This window comes from Geospiza fortis, unplaced genomic scaffold, assembly GCF_000277835.1.
Source record: "Geospiza fortis unplaced genomic scaffold, GeoFor_1.0 scaffold264, whole genome shotgun sequence".
Classification (NCBI taxonomy): Eukaryota; Metazoa; Chordata; class Aves; order Passeriformes; family Thraupidae; genus Geospiza; species Geospiza fortis.
This window is the reverse complement of record NW_005054332.1, coordinates 2,277,922-2,293,391: the sequence shown is the minus strand read 5'-3', so window position 1 is coordinate 2,293,391 and position 15,470 is coordinate 2,277,922.

The window sequence follows — 15,470 nt, the reverse complement described above, 5'->3', positions numbered from 1 at the left end:
ATCTTTTCACAGGTTTCAGAACTATTCAGGTGGTAAACTGCAGGCTATCACTTATATTAAATATACATAAGAATATCTAAAACATTTGAAATGTTTTGAAAACTGATGTTATCCACAGCTAACAAAAAAGAGAATGTAAATTGGTTTAAAGCTGGGGTGATGATGAAGATAAAAAAATCTTGTTTCTTTATTTCTTCGAAGTATACAAATGAAGAAACCACAAAAAACCCCCCAAAAACTAGACAGAACAACTGAGGATTTCTTCTCAAACAGAAGTGCAAACACTAAAATTCTGAAATGCTAAGAATGTATTCATTGTGTAAGCAAGTATGTGAGGTGCCTGGACTTTGAAAAGATTCTGAAAGTTCTAAAAGTCTGAAGAAGCTAAAACCAACCAACTAACCAACCAAAAAACCAGCAAAAAATATTAGATCTCATAAATTTATCTGGGATTTTACAATTCAATTGACATTTCCTGGAGAATATTTTGTTACGTTACATGACCTTTTTGCATACAATATTAACCAAGCTTTTCATTTTATCCAGTCACTAAATACTTGAAGCTAAAATCTCTCTTCACTAAGCAAATGAACATAAATTTCTTCATTAAATAGATATTTTTAAATATTAAATTTTTAAATAGCAATTTGGGCCCTTAATAAATATATTGAAAAGCTTTTATAGAGGTGCTTTCAAGGACCTAATTACATCATAATTCATACATAAAAGTATTTAAAGTTTAATTACAAAATTTTATAATATATTTTTTATCTTACTGTCTTTGTAATTTCATCATGTTTTCAGATATTTATAGGACCAGCACTTCTTCTCTGAAAGAAGCTTGAACAAGGCAATATTGCTTAATTTTTTCTTTATATGCAAGTGATTCTAGATCCTAAGGAAAAGCCAGGCTATTTTTTTAAATACAAAAAATATTTTGTTAAGAGTTTGGTTAATAAATGCCTAGTATTTCTAAACTTCTGAAGAAATCATTACTCTATATCTCTCTGTCATAGCATTCTCAGAATAGACTGAAGTCTGCTTATTTTTTTCTTTCTTGTATGTAAACAAATTTCAAGGAATAATGTTGAATTGCAAAAGTGTGGAATATCTACTACTCTAGACCTTCTGAAACATGCAAAAAATACCCCTATGGCAATATAACACAAAAACTACCACATATCAAAGACACTCCTGCTGGATGTATGCTGTCCTTCTAAACAGAAAGCCTCCCTTACATGACCTAACAAACACTTAAGGGTCAAGAGTCACAAGTTGTTTACCAATGGTGTATATGATGGGTAATATAGTAAGAGAAAAAAAATCCTAGATAATTCTGTCCTGCACCTTAAAATTAAAGCTTAAAATAAAAAATAAATTGAGCCTTAATCTGATTAATTAGATTAGTGCTTGAGTTAGAAAGATTAGATACAGTAGTATTTCCTTACAGGAAGGTTAATATGTACTTTACATATCTCCTCTCCAAAATTTGCATTGTAGAGAGTATAGAAGAAATAGAAGACAATAAATAGAATATTCATCTTTTAACTCTAAGTTCTGTCCCTGTTTTTATGAGCAAAGCACTTCATTCTACCCTGCAATTGCTGCTACTTGAAGTCAATATTTAATGTTCCTTCCCTTGTAAAATCAGCCATCTTACATCTAGAAAACAGAGGAATGAAAAATTCATTTGTTGCTAATGGGAGTCATGAAGCTCTCTTCCACTGTTACCTTTGACAAATAACAAATTTAAAAAAGGAATTGTAATTATATTGATCCATCCATAGAGGATTTGCATTAAATAGTAATATAGGTATGACTTCTAAAAAAGTCATATAATCATAGTGTGATTTTGATTATGAATATTTATTTTATAAAATTATGTTTTGCACAGAAGAAAACAAAACCAAGAAAAGCTGTCATCGCTGTCATTAACAAGATTCACTACCATTGCCATAGGATGAATTAAGAAAACCCAAACCTACTCAGAAAAAGAAACATTCATCATAAGTAGGATTTAGCAGTAGGTCTGTACAAAACATGTAAAAGTTCTTATTCATAATTCTATTTAATAGCTGATTGGTTGTGTTACAAACATCTTAAGCTGGTTTTCAAATGTAAGTGTTTTGTTGGTTTTTTTCTTCTTAAAACAAGAGTAAACTAAATTCAGCTGATTATAAAAATTCATTTTTTTACACAAAAGTAAGGAGAGATTTCTCTCTGTAAGTTCTGAAGTTTTACCTGGAATAAGTACATGAAAAAAAATTACATTTTTTCCTAGGAAGTAAATCTCTGTTTAAATACAAATCCTGATGCACCCTTATTTGAGTGAAGCATATGTTACTGCTTCCATCTCCTCTTCCATATTAAATCATGCTGGTATCTTCTCTTTCATATCTATAGCCTGGCTTCATTTTGTCTTTAAACCTGAAGATAAGCACCTTATTCCATAATCAGGTAGTAGTAGTGATCAAAACTGATATACATACATGTAGCATATATACAAGCTGCGCTATTTTTTAATGGGAAATGTCATAGAGTACGCTAAATTTCATACTAGCCCTTGCTTGGAATATAATATTTTTTTTTCTTCATTTAACACTGTTATAAATATTTTAAAAACTTGTTCAGATGTCACCTTCTTTTATAACAAGATTAATTGGAAATGTTTTGTGTGGTTTGAGAGCAAGATACTTAATCACACTTTCTTGTTCTAGCTATACGGAAGTAAATAATTCTTTGGGTTTTGTTTTTTGAGTATTTTTGTCGAGGTTTTTGTTGCTGTTTTTCACTACACTCATACCTCACTGCTCAAATCCTTTGTTTAGTTGCTAAAATAGGTCACCTTATCCTGGTGTTAATAACAGGGAACACACAAGAATGAGGCATGCACATAGTTATACTTACCATGAATATTCTCCCAAAGATCAATGAATCTATAATTCAGGCACTGTTTTAGACAAAGGTGTTCTGACAGATAATACCATTCTCTAGCAAGAATAATTCTATTGGTCATGCCATCTCCATATTCCTTGGGACCTAGAATAACATCAATGTAGAAATTGTGTCATTTCAGATCAGATCAAACTTAACTGCTATGGAATAAGTGACAGAACATTTGCACAGACATGGAAATTATACTTGCTGCATTTCTTTCTGAAGATAATAGAAGTATGGAGTTGTTTGAAAAGATTAGGGTATGTCTAAGTGCCTAATAGAGCTGATCATTATCTAATAAAGGAAGTCAAAAACGTGTCTGATGACACAGATGGTATGGAAATTTACATATTTTGTTTTTCTGGGCTCAGTTCTGCAAGCTGATGCACAGACACAAGTCATGTGTAACCCTTTTAGAATCTAGTCAGAACACAGGACCATCTGCATGTTCCTGTATAGAAAACTTTTCTATTTGTACAGGTCCTTCAGACATGTGCAATATTTCATTCTTTCTTATATATTTCAAGTATTCATTGCAAATATAATATTTAGATTGTGTAAGTATGTTTGCACATTTAATTTTAACAGCAGTTTTAAAAGATGTGTCTTTTTACAACTGTTCTTTAAAAAAAATAAAGTTAAACAAACAACAACAAAAAAACCCCTTTCCTTAGGATTAGTTTTAAAGATACTCTTCAAAAGGCAAGCAGATTATAAGAGCTAGTGGATGAAGATATGGTCTTTCATGTGTCAAACTATTTCCCAATTTTTATCAGTATTCTGGAGAGGCGTAATGTGGGTAACAGAAATCTCTCTTGCATATTGACACTGCAGAAAAAAGTGTAGAAGAATATAAGAAATCCTGTAAAATATATATTTGTCTTTATAAATTATGCCTTTGTGCTGGATCAGTTTTTACGCTGATAGAAATATTTTCTTAATATTAAGAAATTTGGAATAGGTTTGTCAATTTTCACAAGTATTTTCTAGAGGTGGGTGATATAGCATGGCTCAGGATTTGGGATCAAGGACACAATATGATTCTTCTCTGTCACTTAGGTATTAAACATGAATTATAGGAGGTGATTACATCTGTCACCCTTGCCTGAAGCAATGATATTAAGGTTTTACAGAGCTGTCAAAAACCTGCTGTGTCAGAGATTAGCATGATTTCAAATTATTATCAAGGGTGGGAGGATAATACTTTGATTCAAACCATATTTGAAGAAACATGGGAAATATAAAGAAGCTTCCATGTTGTCAAAGTTCTACTTAAATGGCAGCTCTTATGAGAAAAGCAGGGTTATTTTCATTTCTCTTTTTATGCATACATAACTTTTTTATTTAGCTGGTAGAGGAAATGAAAATTTTCATCAGAATGGTGAAAACAAAACTTTTTAGTTAACCTAAAATGAAATAAGAATGTTGTATAAGATAATCTGTAAATGAGACAGCAGTAAAACTGGACATCTGTTCACTGAAGTAGTATAATACTTTTCCACATGTAATGACAGATGGACATAGTTTTTATCTGAGCTTCTTTGTCACCTTTTCCTGAGCAATCTGTAAAGAAGCAGGTAGATAAAAAGTATCTAAGATAACACAGCAACATACTTTTTCATCTTACTATTGATAAAATAGACCTAAAGTCCAAACATATCTATAGGCTAGCTTCTCTTTTCCACCTGTCCTGGGTAACTCAACAAATGTCTATTGTATTCCATATTTTTTCTATGCTAATCTGTCCAAGACTGGGACAGTCACTTTAAGACACAGAGGACAGAAGCAGAGCCAGATTATCTTGCCCTGGGTTTGTGCAGGTTGTGGGGTTCCAGGGTTCTTTAAAAGTCTCTTTAGGAATTTCATAACCCCCTTTTTTTTATCCACAGTTGCTGAGGACATCCCTGTCTCTGGAGTTGGGGAGAACACTATCTTTGGACTTTTTTTCACTGCAGCTGCTCAAGACAACCACACCAGGAAAAGCGTGACTCCTGCACCCTACAGTCCACCAGTTCCAGCTGCTGACCTAGTTCCAGCTGCCACTGGCAGTGGACCTGCCACCACTGGGAGAGGCTTTGTCCAGTGGCACAGAGCAAATGGCTGAGCAGCATTTGACTTGTTTTGGACACCAATAGTTCTCCAAGTTTCTTTTTGGGTTTTTTTTGCCTTTGTTTCCCATTGGTTGTTGTTTAGGGAAGAGGGAGTTTTGTTATCATTGAGATTCAGTTGCTGTGGGTTGTTTTTTTTTCATTTGTTCTCCTTTTCTGCCTCAGGATCACGAGAAGGAGGCTTCTCTGCCACATTGTCTTTGTCCCCTGGAAAATGCAGTTAGCTATGGAGGCCACCATACTGGGGAAGGATCTTCCCCTCCATCTTGTTTCCTTTTCTCCCAGGGAGTCCATGGGGTTTAGTACATTTATATCTAGTGTTTATTACTGGTTTTTTGGCTGTAGCTGTTTTGTGCTGTTTTGGTTTTGTTTAGTTTTAGACAACTGTTTTTATTTTTTTCATATATCTTCTTGTATTTGTTTCTCCTTATTGGTGAAAAGGATGTGGTTAAAACTAAAAGGGGAGTAACTCCTTCTGGAGTGTCTGCCCCATATAAATTTTTTTAAACCAGGACACTACCATACAGGTGAAAGCAGCTAAAATACTCAAAGGCTTTTCAGAAATTGAATGTCTTTGATTTTTAAGTGTTTTAGTAGATCAGAATAACCATTCTTATTTTACAGACTGGAAAGAGAACATGTGGTTCTTTTCAGGTAAATGTACCTACCTGAAAATTAGGTTCTGAGACTAAGTCCCATAATCTTCTTTTGCATTACTCCACTTGGGAAAGACAGAGGATAAAAGAGAAGAAATTTTTATTTTTTGTGTAAAAGACCAGTGAAAGATGTGCTGGTTTGAAACAAAGTGAGAAAATTTAACTCACTCAAGCTTTCCCCTTTCCCCCACTTGTAAGGTCTCCTTTGCTCAACAAGACACTTTAAAGGGCTCGCAGTTTTTCAGGTAATCTGAGCTAGACACATGGGACAAATACCAACAAGATATTCTCAAGAGGTCAAAACAACAAAAAAAATGTACCAGCAACTTAAGAAAATCAGAGAACTTTAACAAAAGTTTTAGAGCAGCATTCAATCAACATCAAACACTCCACAAAGCATTATCTTAGCCCCATCTCTTATGTGGGAGATATGGAATTAAACAGTGCTAGAAACTCCACTCCTTTCCTCTACAACTTTGACATAAGCACGTAGCTGTTAGATATGAAAAATAGGGCAGGTCTGTTGAATGACATAGGTCAAGATCAGAAGAAACACCATCAATGAATACCTTGTGGTGATCTGCTATCTCTGTACAGACCACACAGTAAGGGAGGACTGATGAGCAAAACCTTCCTCAATTCAAAGAAGCCTTAGGTCTTCACACACTGGTTCCCATGAAGGGCTTCAGTTATACTGTTATTATATTTTTATTTGCTAGGAAAACAATACAGTGGCACATAAGGAATTCAGGAGATCTCTGAAATGTATCAAGGACAATTTCCTTACTCGGTTGTTGAATATGCCAGCTAGGAGACGTGTTCTTCTGGACCTAAATATAAAGAAGAGTTGTTTCCAAACATGACTGTCAATGGCAGTCTTGGTTGCACTGACCATGAGATCACAGAGTTTTAAGATCTGGAAGATCATGAGGAAAATAAGTGGACTAAAGACCTGGATTTCAGAATGACAGAACTTCCTCAGAGAGTGACTTCTGGGAGTCTGTGATGAGGAGCATATGAGCTAAGGAATACTGGGAGAATTTCAGAAATATCTCTCTTAAAGAATCAGTTGACCCATTCAGCCAGAGAAGGAGCAAGCATAACATAAACACCAGCTCAGTTAGAGGTAAAGAAAGAATTTAAAAACAAAACCAAATAAGCAAACAGCAACAACAAAAGAAAAGCAAAACCCAATCAACCAAAAAACCCAAACCAAGCATTCACAGGGGACATTGAAAGGCCAAAATCTCAGCTGGAGCTCAAACTTCTAAGAGCGATTAAAAAAAAAAGAGTTCTCTACCTATGTAAGTGGATAGCACATGTGCAAGGACTATGTATGTCCACTTCTGAATGGGACTAGCAAATCACTCAAAATAGCATAAAAAAGTTGAGGCACTTAATGCCCTCTTTGCCTCAATCTTCATAGTTAAGGTCAGTCCCAAATTCTCTTTGCCAAGAGCAATGATGAAGCAAAGAGCAAAGAATGATCAAGCGAACACCCAAATAATTTGGACATATACACACTTGTGAGCCTGACAGGATACGTCTGGGTGCTAAGAGAGTTGTATGACATCCTTGAAAAATCTTTCTCTATCATCTCTGAAATGGTTATAGGGTCCAAATGGAATCCAGAATTACCCTAGAAAAGAGAATACATCCATCTATGCACAGGGTAAAAAAAACGATCCAGGAAACTGCAGGCCAGTTAGCATCACATCAGTCATTATGAAAATTAATGAATAGGTCCTCGTGGAAGAAAATTCGCAGTACATGAAGGACAAAGCAAACAGTAAAATGTCATGGGGAAAGGCAACACAGATTTACCAAAGGTAAATTGTTCTTGATCACCCCCATTGTCTTCTGTGATGTTTGGTGGATGAAGGCAGAGCAGTGGATGCTGTGTATCTTGATTTTAGCAAAGCATTTGACATGGTCTCCCACAACATTCATGTTGGCCAGCTGGTCAAGATAAAAATTGGAAAGGAAGACCACAGAACAGATAGAAGACATCCTAAATTGCCAGGCTGAAAGGATGGCGTTTAATACACCAGACAACAACTTGTTCATGAGTGGAGTTTTCAGAGATTGATACTGCATCTGCTAGTATTCAGTACCTTTATATATGGTCAGGATGATGAAATTGAATGCACCCTCTAAGAAGGACTCTTCCAGTACTTAAAACAATAAGCTAATTCAGGGAAAATTCTGGGCAAATTCTGTCTGAATGCAAGAAGGAATTCTATTTCATGAAAACAATTATACTTAGGATTAGGTCACGTGGAGAACTGGTGAAATCTTTCCTCCAGAAATTATTCCAGAATTGGCTTGATGATGCATGACGTAATCCAAGGCTTTTCTTTCAAACAAAGGTTGAACCAGATGATTTTCTAGACATCACTTTCAGAATAGACTTTTATATGATTCTTGCGATATCTGCAAGAAATATCTCTTGCAACTGAAGATGACAAGACAGTGAAAGAATGTGACTGACGGAGGTGACAACCCCTGGTCATAAATCCATTTGAAATACAGAATATACTTGCTCAGATTTGGTATCACATTATCTAACTTTTCATGTAATTGCATCTGTGGTTCAAAGGTAGGTAAAGTTGATGGGGTTTTTTATATTCTTGTAAATCACTATGGTAACACTACTACATAAAGCACCTTTGTGGTGGCAAGAGGGAAAATAATCTCTTTCTCTCTTCAACTTTAAAAATGTAGGCATCTAATCTAAACTAGCCTTCCAGGATCTCATCATAGTCAGCATGGAGAAACAGGTGTCTCTGGGAAAAAAAAGATCATAGGCAACTGCAAGAAAGATAATAAACAAATAAAAGAGGCAAAGAGAAGGAAACAGAAAAGAAAGAAATAGAAAAGTAAGTGTGTGTGGGGATAGGAGGACAGGGAGAGAGTGACAGGGGTTAAGTGGAAGTTTATCACCCATTCGAGGGTCCCAGCCATGTCTTGTTGCTCCCGTCCATCTGGTTTTCTTGGTGGTGAGGGTCCCCTGTAGCCCCCTCACAGGGCCACATGCCACACACAGAACCAGGTCATGTCAAAGAGTACAGAATTCCATGGATTAATACACATATTGGGCAGGTGGCAATGCCCAGGTGCTTTCCTTGCAGGGGCCCCTCCCTTGTTGTCCCTTGCAACGCTGAGGGTTTGTTGCATCCTCTGCAGCACTCTGGTGCAGGGTCTGGGGACTCCTTTGGGGGCCCTTTGATGGGCCATATCACCCCTCTGCTGTGGATAAGATTTTCCCAGGTGAAGGGGCCCCTCAGCTGGGCTCCTCTGCCCATCGGAGGATGGGCGGTCACTGCCTCTCACCAGAGGTTTTCCAACACACCCCAAAGCCTCTCTCCCCCACCCTTTGGTGCGAGAGTCTGTTGGAACCTGGCAGCTGATAACCCTGGGGCTATAATTTCCTCCCTGAAGGTGCTAAGCTTGTGCTTTGTGAATGTCCCCAGACCTGAGTTTTATCTAATCTTCATCAGTGAACTCTATAGTGCCTCTCTCCAAAGGCCTGTTTGGGGAGTGGTGGTATTCTGTGCAGCTTTTTTTTGTGCAGTTCTGTTATAATAGGCAAAAGTCTTTCATGAAAATGTTTAACTCATAACCTATAGTTTTCAGTCTCTGACACCAAGGAAAAGTAATTATGTCTTCCAAAGTAATTCACTCTGAATTTTTTCTGAAAAGGAGTAAGCTCTAAAAGGGATACACCATGTAGGGATTCATGTTCTGACTGAGAAAACAAATGAGTTCAGATATTTAGGCAGTGTTTCTTATGGGGTGTTCAACACAATGTTACTAAGAGCGTTATGGGGCTGTACAGAATCTGCTAGTAATGGAAAAAGAATCTCATCAGAGATAGAAAGATAGCAGATTTAAGTCTTTGACAAGACAAATGTGTTGAGACTAAGAAAAAGAACCTTCAAATGTTTTGTGTGAATACTGTCCCTAAGTTTAATCACTGCTATTCCAGGCCTTTATGTCTTTTTTGTAGGTTTATTTTATAGCTAATATAGCAGAATTTATCTCTGGTTAATAGTATAATAATTTTGATTGGTTATAAAGGAATATTCAATTTTTTAATGATCTGTGACTTGTTTAAAAATAGAATAAACAGTTTAACACAGAATAGTCCTTGCCTGGAGAACTACTTGATTTATTCCTTGCCAGCAGTTCTGCACCTAAGGTCTTATTTAAAATATGTTGTCCACTCTTTCTGCCTTCACTCCTTCAGTTTCTTTCAAAAGGAGCCAAAATTGTTTGCCTTGGGCTTTCCACATGATTGCGGTCGTTTGATTTCCAGATCAATTCCTGAGGCAAGACATATAACCACTGCAAATCTTTAGAAACAATGCTTTATTGGCTCCAGAACAATCTGCTTTATTTTCAGGAACATGTATAAGGCAGAACCCATAGAATCTGTGGCTGCACAGATCAGTGGGGCTTAAAAGACCATTATTGCTTCTTATTTTTAGAAGGGGCTTTGGAACATGCACAAATTGACAAAATGAGATCTCTATGTATTGGACAATTTTGTAAATAATTTGCATCTCAGTTACCTAAATGGTAATTTTAAGAATTATTTTTAAATTATACCTGGTTCATGGATTCTGAGCTCTTGAAAACACAGTTCTGTTATTTGTGATCCACATGCAAAACGATATCTAAAATTACATCCATTCTGTAGTTCTTTAGATACATGGATATTCTCATCCTTGTTTTTTCAGTCAAATCGTATTAAGCAAAAGAAATTATAACTGTAAATATGCGAGAAAAAAAATCCCAGTACATTTAGATTGTTCAGCTTCTTAGCCTTTCTTAACTCACTTTTTAGCCAAAGTGAAGATTGTATTATGATCTATTTTTACATGCACAATAATCTTTGAAATCACAACATGCTTGCATTATGCATTATGATCTCTTTTACATGCACAACAATCTTTTGCTACCTTGCTTCTATTGTCATCTGAGCTGAGCAACTTAGTTGTGAGAAACATATTCTTAATTAATTTATTCTTATGACAAATCTTATTAAGAAGTACAAAAAGGAGGCAGAATGTAGTAATAATAACAAGAACAAAACTTTCCAGTTATTGTGATGTGGTGTGTTGACTTCGTTGGCCTCCAGGTGTCCACCAATCCACTCTATCATTGTCTCTTCTCAACAGGAGAGAGGGACAAAATATGATGAAAAGCTTGTGCATCAAGATAAGGACAGAGAACACATACCAGCTACTGTCACAAGAAAATATGACTCAGGGAAGTTAATTTAATTTAAAATTATTTCCAAATAATCTAAATAGGGTAATGAAGAAGTAAACCCAAATATTAAAAACATCTTTCTCCCACCCTTTCCTTCTCCCTGTGTTCAACTGCCCTTTTGATTTCTCTACCTATTTCCATCTGAGTAGCATGTGTAGATGAGGAATGGGGGGTGCGGTCAGCTCATAACATATCTCTGCTACTTCTTTCTCTTCACACTCTTCTGATAAATTGTGGGGTTTCATCCATGGGATACAGTCATTCATTAACATCTCCAATGTCAGTCCCTGCCACAGGCTGCGGTTCCTCATGAACTGTTCCAGTTTGGTCTCCTCTCCATAGTGTCACAGGTTCTGCCAGGACCCTGCCCCTTTTCAGGCTCTTCAGAAGATCAAACCCTCCTTTGGGAACATCTTCTGCTCCAGTGTAAGCTTCTCCCTGGGCTGCAGGTGGCTGTCGGCTCCACCAAGGACCTCCATGGGCTGCAGAAGGACAACCTCCATCAGTTTCCAGCGTCTTCTCATGGAAGCAACCTGCACAGCACCCCCTACTGTCAAACTGCTACATAAACCAAACACATATGGACACCTCATAAGGACTGCAACAAGTCTTTAGATTGTAAGAATGTGTAATCCTAAGCCTGTAGACTAAAGCTGACATGTCAGATATAAATCTGTGTACTACTTATTCAGCCAATGTCATATCTGCATTGGTTTCACAGCAAGACAAAATAAATCAAAGTGGTTTTACAAAGCAGCACTTTTCAGTTAAGAATCTCCATTATTAAATAGCCAATTTGCAAGGAACAAGATATATGGGCTCCAGGTCTCTCAGAGTCCTGTATCATCTCCTGTCTTTACTGTCATATCATCTTCACAGAAAATGAATCCCACTTAGAGTGATCAATGCTTGACAGAGTAGACAGAGTAAAAGGCTATTCGATAATAGGGATTGGTATTCCAGTGAAACTGCTGAATAGCTTTCTACTTTGTTTTCCATATTTTTTTAACATATATTATGTTCAACACATTTCTGAAAATTTCATGGTGTTTTTTATTATGAAGTAAAAGAAATTATTATTCATTATAAAAAAGAGAACTGAAAAGCAGAAAGCATTGTTGTGGTTTGCATACACCAAAGATTAAACTCAGAAGCACAGATGTAAACTCTTACTAGCAACAGATCACAGTATTTTTATGAACAAATCTAAATCTAATGCTCAGCCTAAATATGATTATATTTGTTTTTTCTGTTGATTGCATCTGGTACTTGCAAGGATTTTATTCTCAAGTGTTAATTTACATAAACAAAATAATTCATAATTGTTGTCATAAGTTATTTGATAATATATATCATTGTGTTTTGAGTTTGACACAGCCACCCAGTCCTGGATGAAGCTAAATATCTTGCATCTGTGATCCCAATTTATGCAAATTGTATAGGCTTCTAAAATTAGCTATTTCTAGGCCACTTTTTGTGACTACATGGGCTGCCTTTCTCATATTTGTGGGTGTGTGTTTGCAGAAATGAATGACCATGCATCACTACTTTTCCTTTCTGATACACACTAGAGGCATATTGTGTTCTCTCATATATAACACTGACTTATGCAATTGGGTACCTCTTCTTTTTAGTTCTCTTGTTCTAGCTGCTCACAGTTAAGTGTTAGTACTTATCACCATTTAGGGCAAATTTGGAGGAAACCTCCAAAGGAGTCCCTCTAAAAAGTAATTTCTGAGAAAAGTAGAGCAAACTGTTTATTTAATAAGAAAAGTACTCACAAATATGGAAAAATGAATAATCTTTAACAATGGAACCTCTCATTGTTCTGAAGAGATGACAAATTCAGAGAGAGAGAGAGCCCTTTTTGTGGGGTGTTGCTTGGCTCACTCAGTCTCTAATCAGTCCCTCCTGTGCTGGAAAATGCCACATCCCAGCCCCTGATGGGCCATAGGTGAGAGCTCACAGTGCTCTGTGTGGTCAGTTCACAGCAGGGCTGATCAGTTCCAAGAAAAAGAAAAGCCACAGTCCAGGGACCTTCTCTGACTCAGCTAGCTAAAAACTAACTAAAAGCAAAGGTGAGCTTTCTCCTGCTGTCCACTGCAGACAGCACAGTAGGTGCAGAACTTAATATCAAGCACAAACAGAACAGACAACTGGGGATACAAGCATCATAAAGTCACCCCAGAATGTAATGATATAAAATCTATTAAAAATTATAATTATATATATTTCTGTTTATACTATCTTTTATGTTAAAAATCCATAAGAGCATATTCTAATAATTTCTTGAATTTGGTAGTATAGCCATAAGAAAAAAAAATATTTTTAATATAATAATATAATAAATTATTTTTAATATAAAATAATCTCCTCTGGTTTGGTAATACATATTTATGCTTTTAAACTGTTTCTTTTATTAGCAATTTTTTATCATCTTGGTATATTTAGCTTATAAATATAGTATTCTTCTCCAATTTGTTGTGGAGAAGAATATGTTCTTGTCCACTTTGTCTTTCATTGTATCCAGTACTTTTAGCTCTATTTTTTTTTCTCCTTAAGCAGTTCCCAAGAGAAATATTTATGAAATTACCTTGAAAAACAGCAAAATAATAATTTCTAGATTGCAATATTTTTCAGTCTTATCTGAGTGGCAAATGTGATTTAAAGTGTGTTATTCTCTTTATTGAACTCCTACACATTTTATTTCCTGCTGCTGCATATATTGATAAAAATTCCCTCTTTTATTGATCAAGTCTTCAGTGAATGAGTTTGTTACAAAGTTCAGAACTCATCAAACTAAAATAATTCAAAGGCCTTTCTCACAATGTTTAGACCCCAAAATAATTAGTTTATTTTTTGTTTTACTGCTGAAACCATCACAGCATGCGTTGTGAAAGACTTCAAGTACACAAGACAGACTACAGTACACCTGCATTTTTTGGTGTTGGTTTCACAGTTGTGTTAAGAAGAAAATATATTTGTATAGAAAAGATGGAAAAGGACATACATTAGATGGTGTCACCAAGCATTAGGCACCTAGATGTTTACAGGATAGAATGAGATTTTATGAATGAGAGGTAATAGCATTCCCACACGTAGAAGCAGTAGGATGGTACCCAGTGTTTGGGAACAGCAAAGCTCCTATATGACACAAGAGGATAGCAACATTGTTGTATTGTCTTTATGCTTAGAAATATAAAGATGATGCAGAATACAGCGAGAGAATTAAAAATTGTTTTTACAATTTAGAGAAGTAAAAGACATTTTGGAGGAAAGAATATGTCTTTATTTTTATTGGCAATTTATTTACCTTACTTCTTTGGCAATCAGTTTTTAAATTCTTTCATGTTGGCTCATAGTTTAGATTCCTTCTCCTCTGTTCTTTAACTTTCTGTCAGGTATTTATTCTGTATGAGCATACTACAGCTATCAGGCTGATTTCCTTTTGTATTTCTGTAATGCTTTTTGAGACACTGAAGCAAATAATAGTGATGGATATGAGAATGACAAGAATAGTGTTAGTACCCAGGAAAGGGAAAAGATTTTCTTTTTTCCTCTTACAATATTTTCATTCTGAAATTCAGTAGAAACTGTTTGGTTTAATATTCTTTCAAACAACATCATTAAAATCTAAACTTAATAAATCTTTGATGGAAAGTTAAATAAAACTCTAGCCAGTGTAGAAGGTGTAATAAGATGATAGCAGTGGGGCCTGGGGCTGCCCCATGCTGACCACAGATGTTTCAAGTTAACCCACCCACCACAGGACACAGCTGAGCCCACAGGTGAGGGGGTACTGGCTTCAGGAAAACACAATTAAAAAATGGGAAATAAAATGTTAGCTAGTGGAGGGATGACAAAATCAAAAATAATGAGGAGAAAAAAAAAGGAGGCAACACCAAAAGGAGAGAAGAAATCTGGGAGGTAGTGCTCCAGGCACTAGAGCTGAGATTCCTTTCAAGCATGTGGGAAGACCCCAGATCAAATCTTGTTTGCCCATGACAGCAGCAGGCAAAGGGACCTCTATGTCTTTATGTGAACTCAAGAGCTTTGTCATCTCATTTTCTCCCCTGCCCTCCTGAGGATGGAGAGTGAGAGAGTGGCTGAGAGGGAATTTGTCAGCCATACAGCACCAATCCATTACACACACACACACTAGATGTAACAGAAAAGATGTAGGTAAAGCAGAATGTAGAATATGGAATATAAAATACCCAATATATATATTTCCAGAATTACACTGATTTCAAATCCAGGCAAAAAAATCCTTCATGGCAGCTCCATGACAAAAAAAAAAAAAAGGCAGCTTTGATGTAAGGTAGGAGTTATTTTTGATAATAAAAGAAAAATATATGTTCTTCAGATTGTGATTGAAATAATGAGTGAAAGAGTGAAACTGCCAACAGAGACAACTTTTGTCAGGGCCTCAAGAGCAGCACTAGGACAGTGTCCCTGTCCTGTGCCTCCCGCCACTGCCCACAACCAGCAC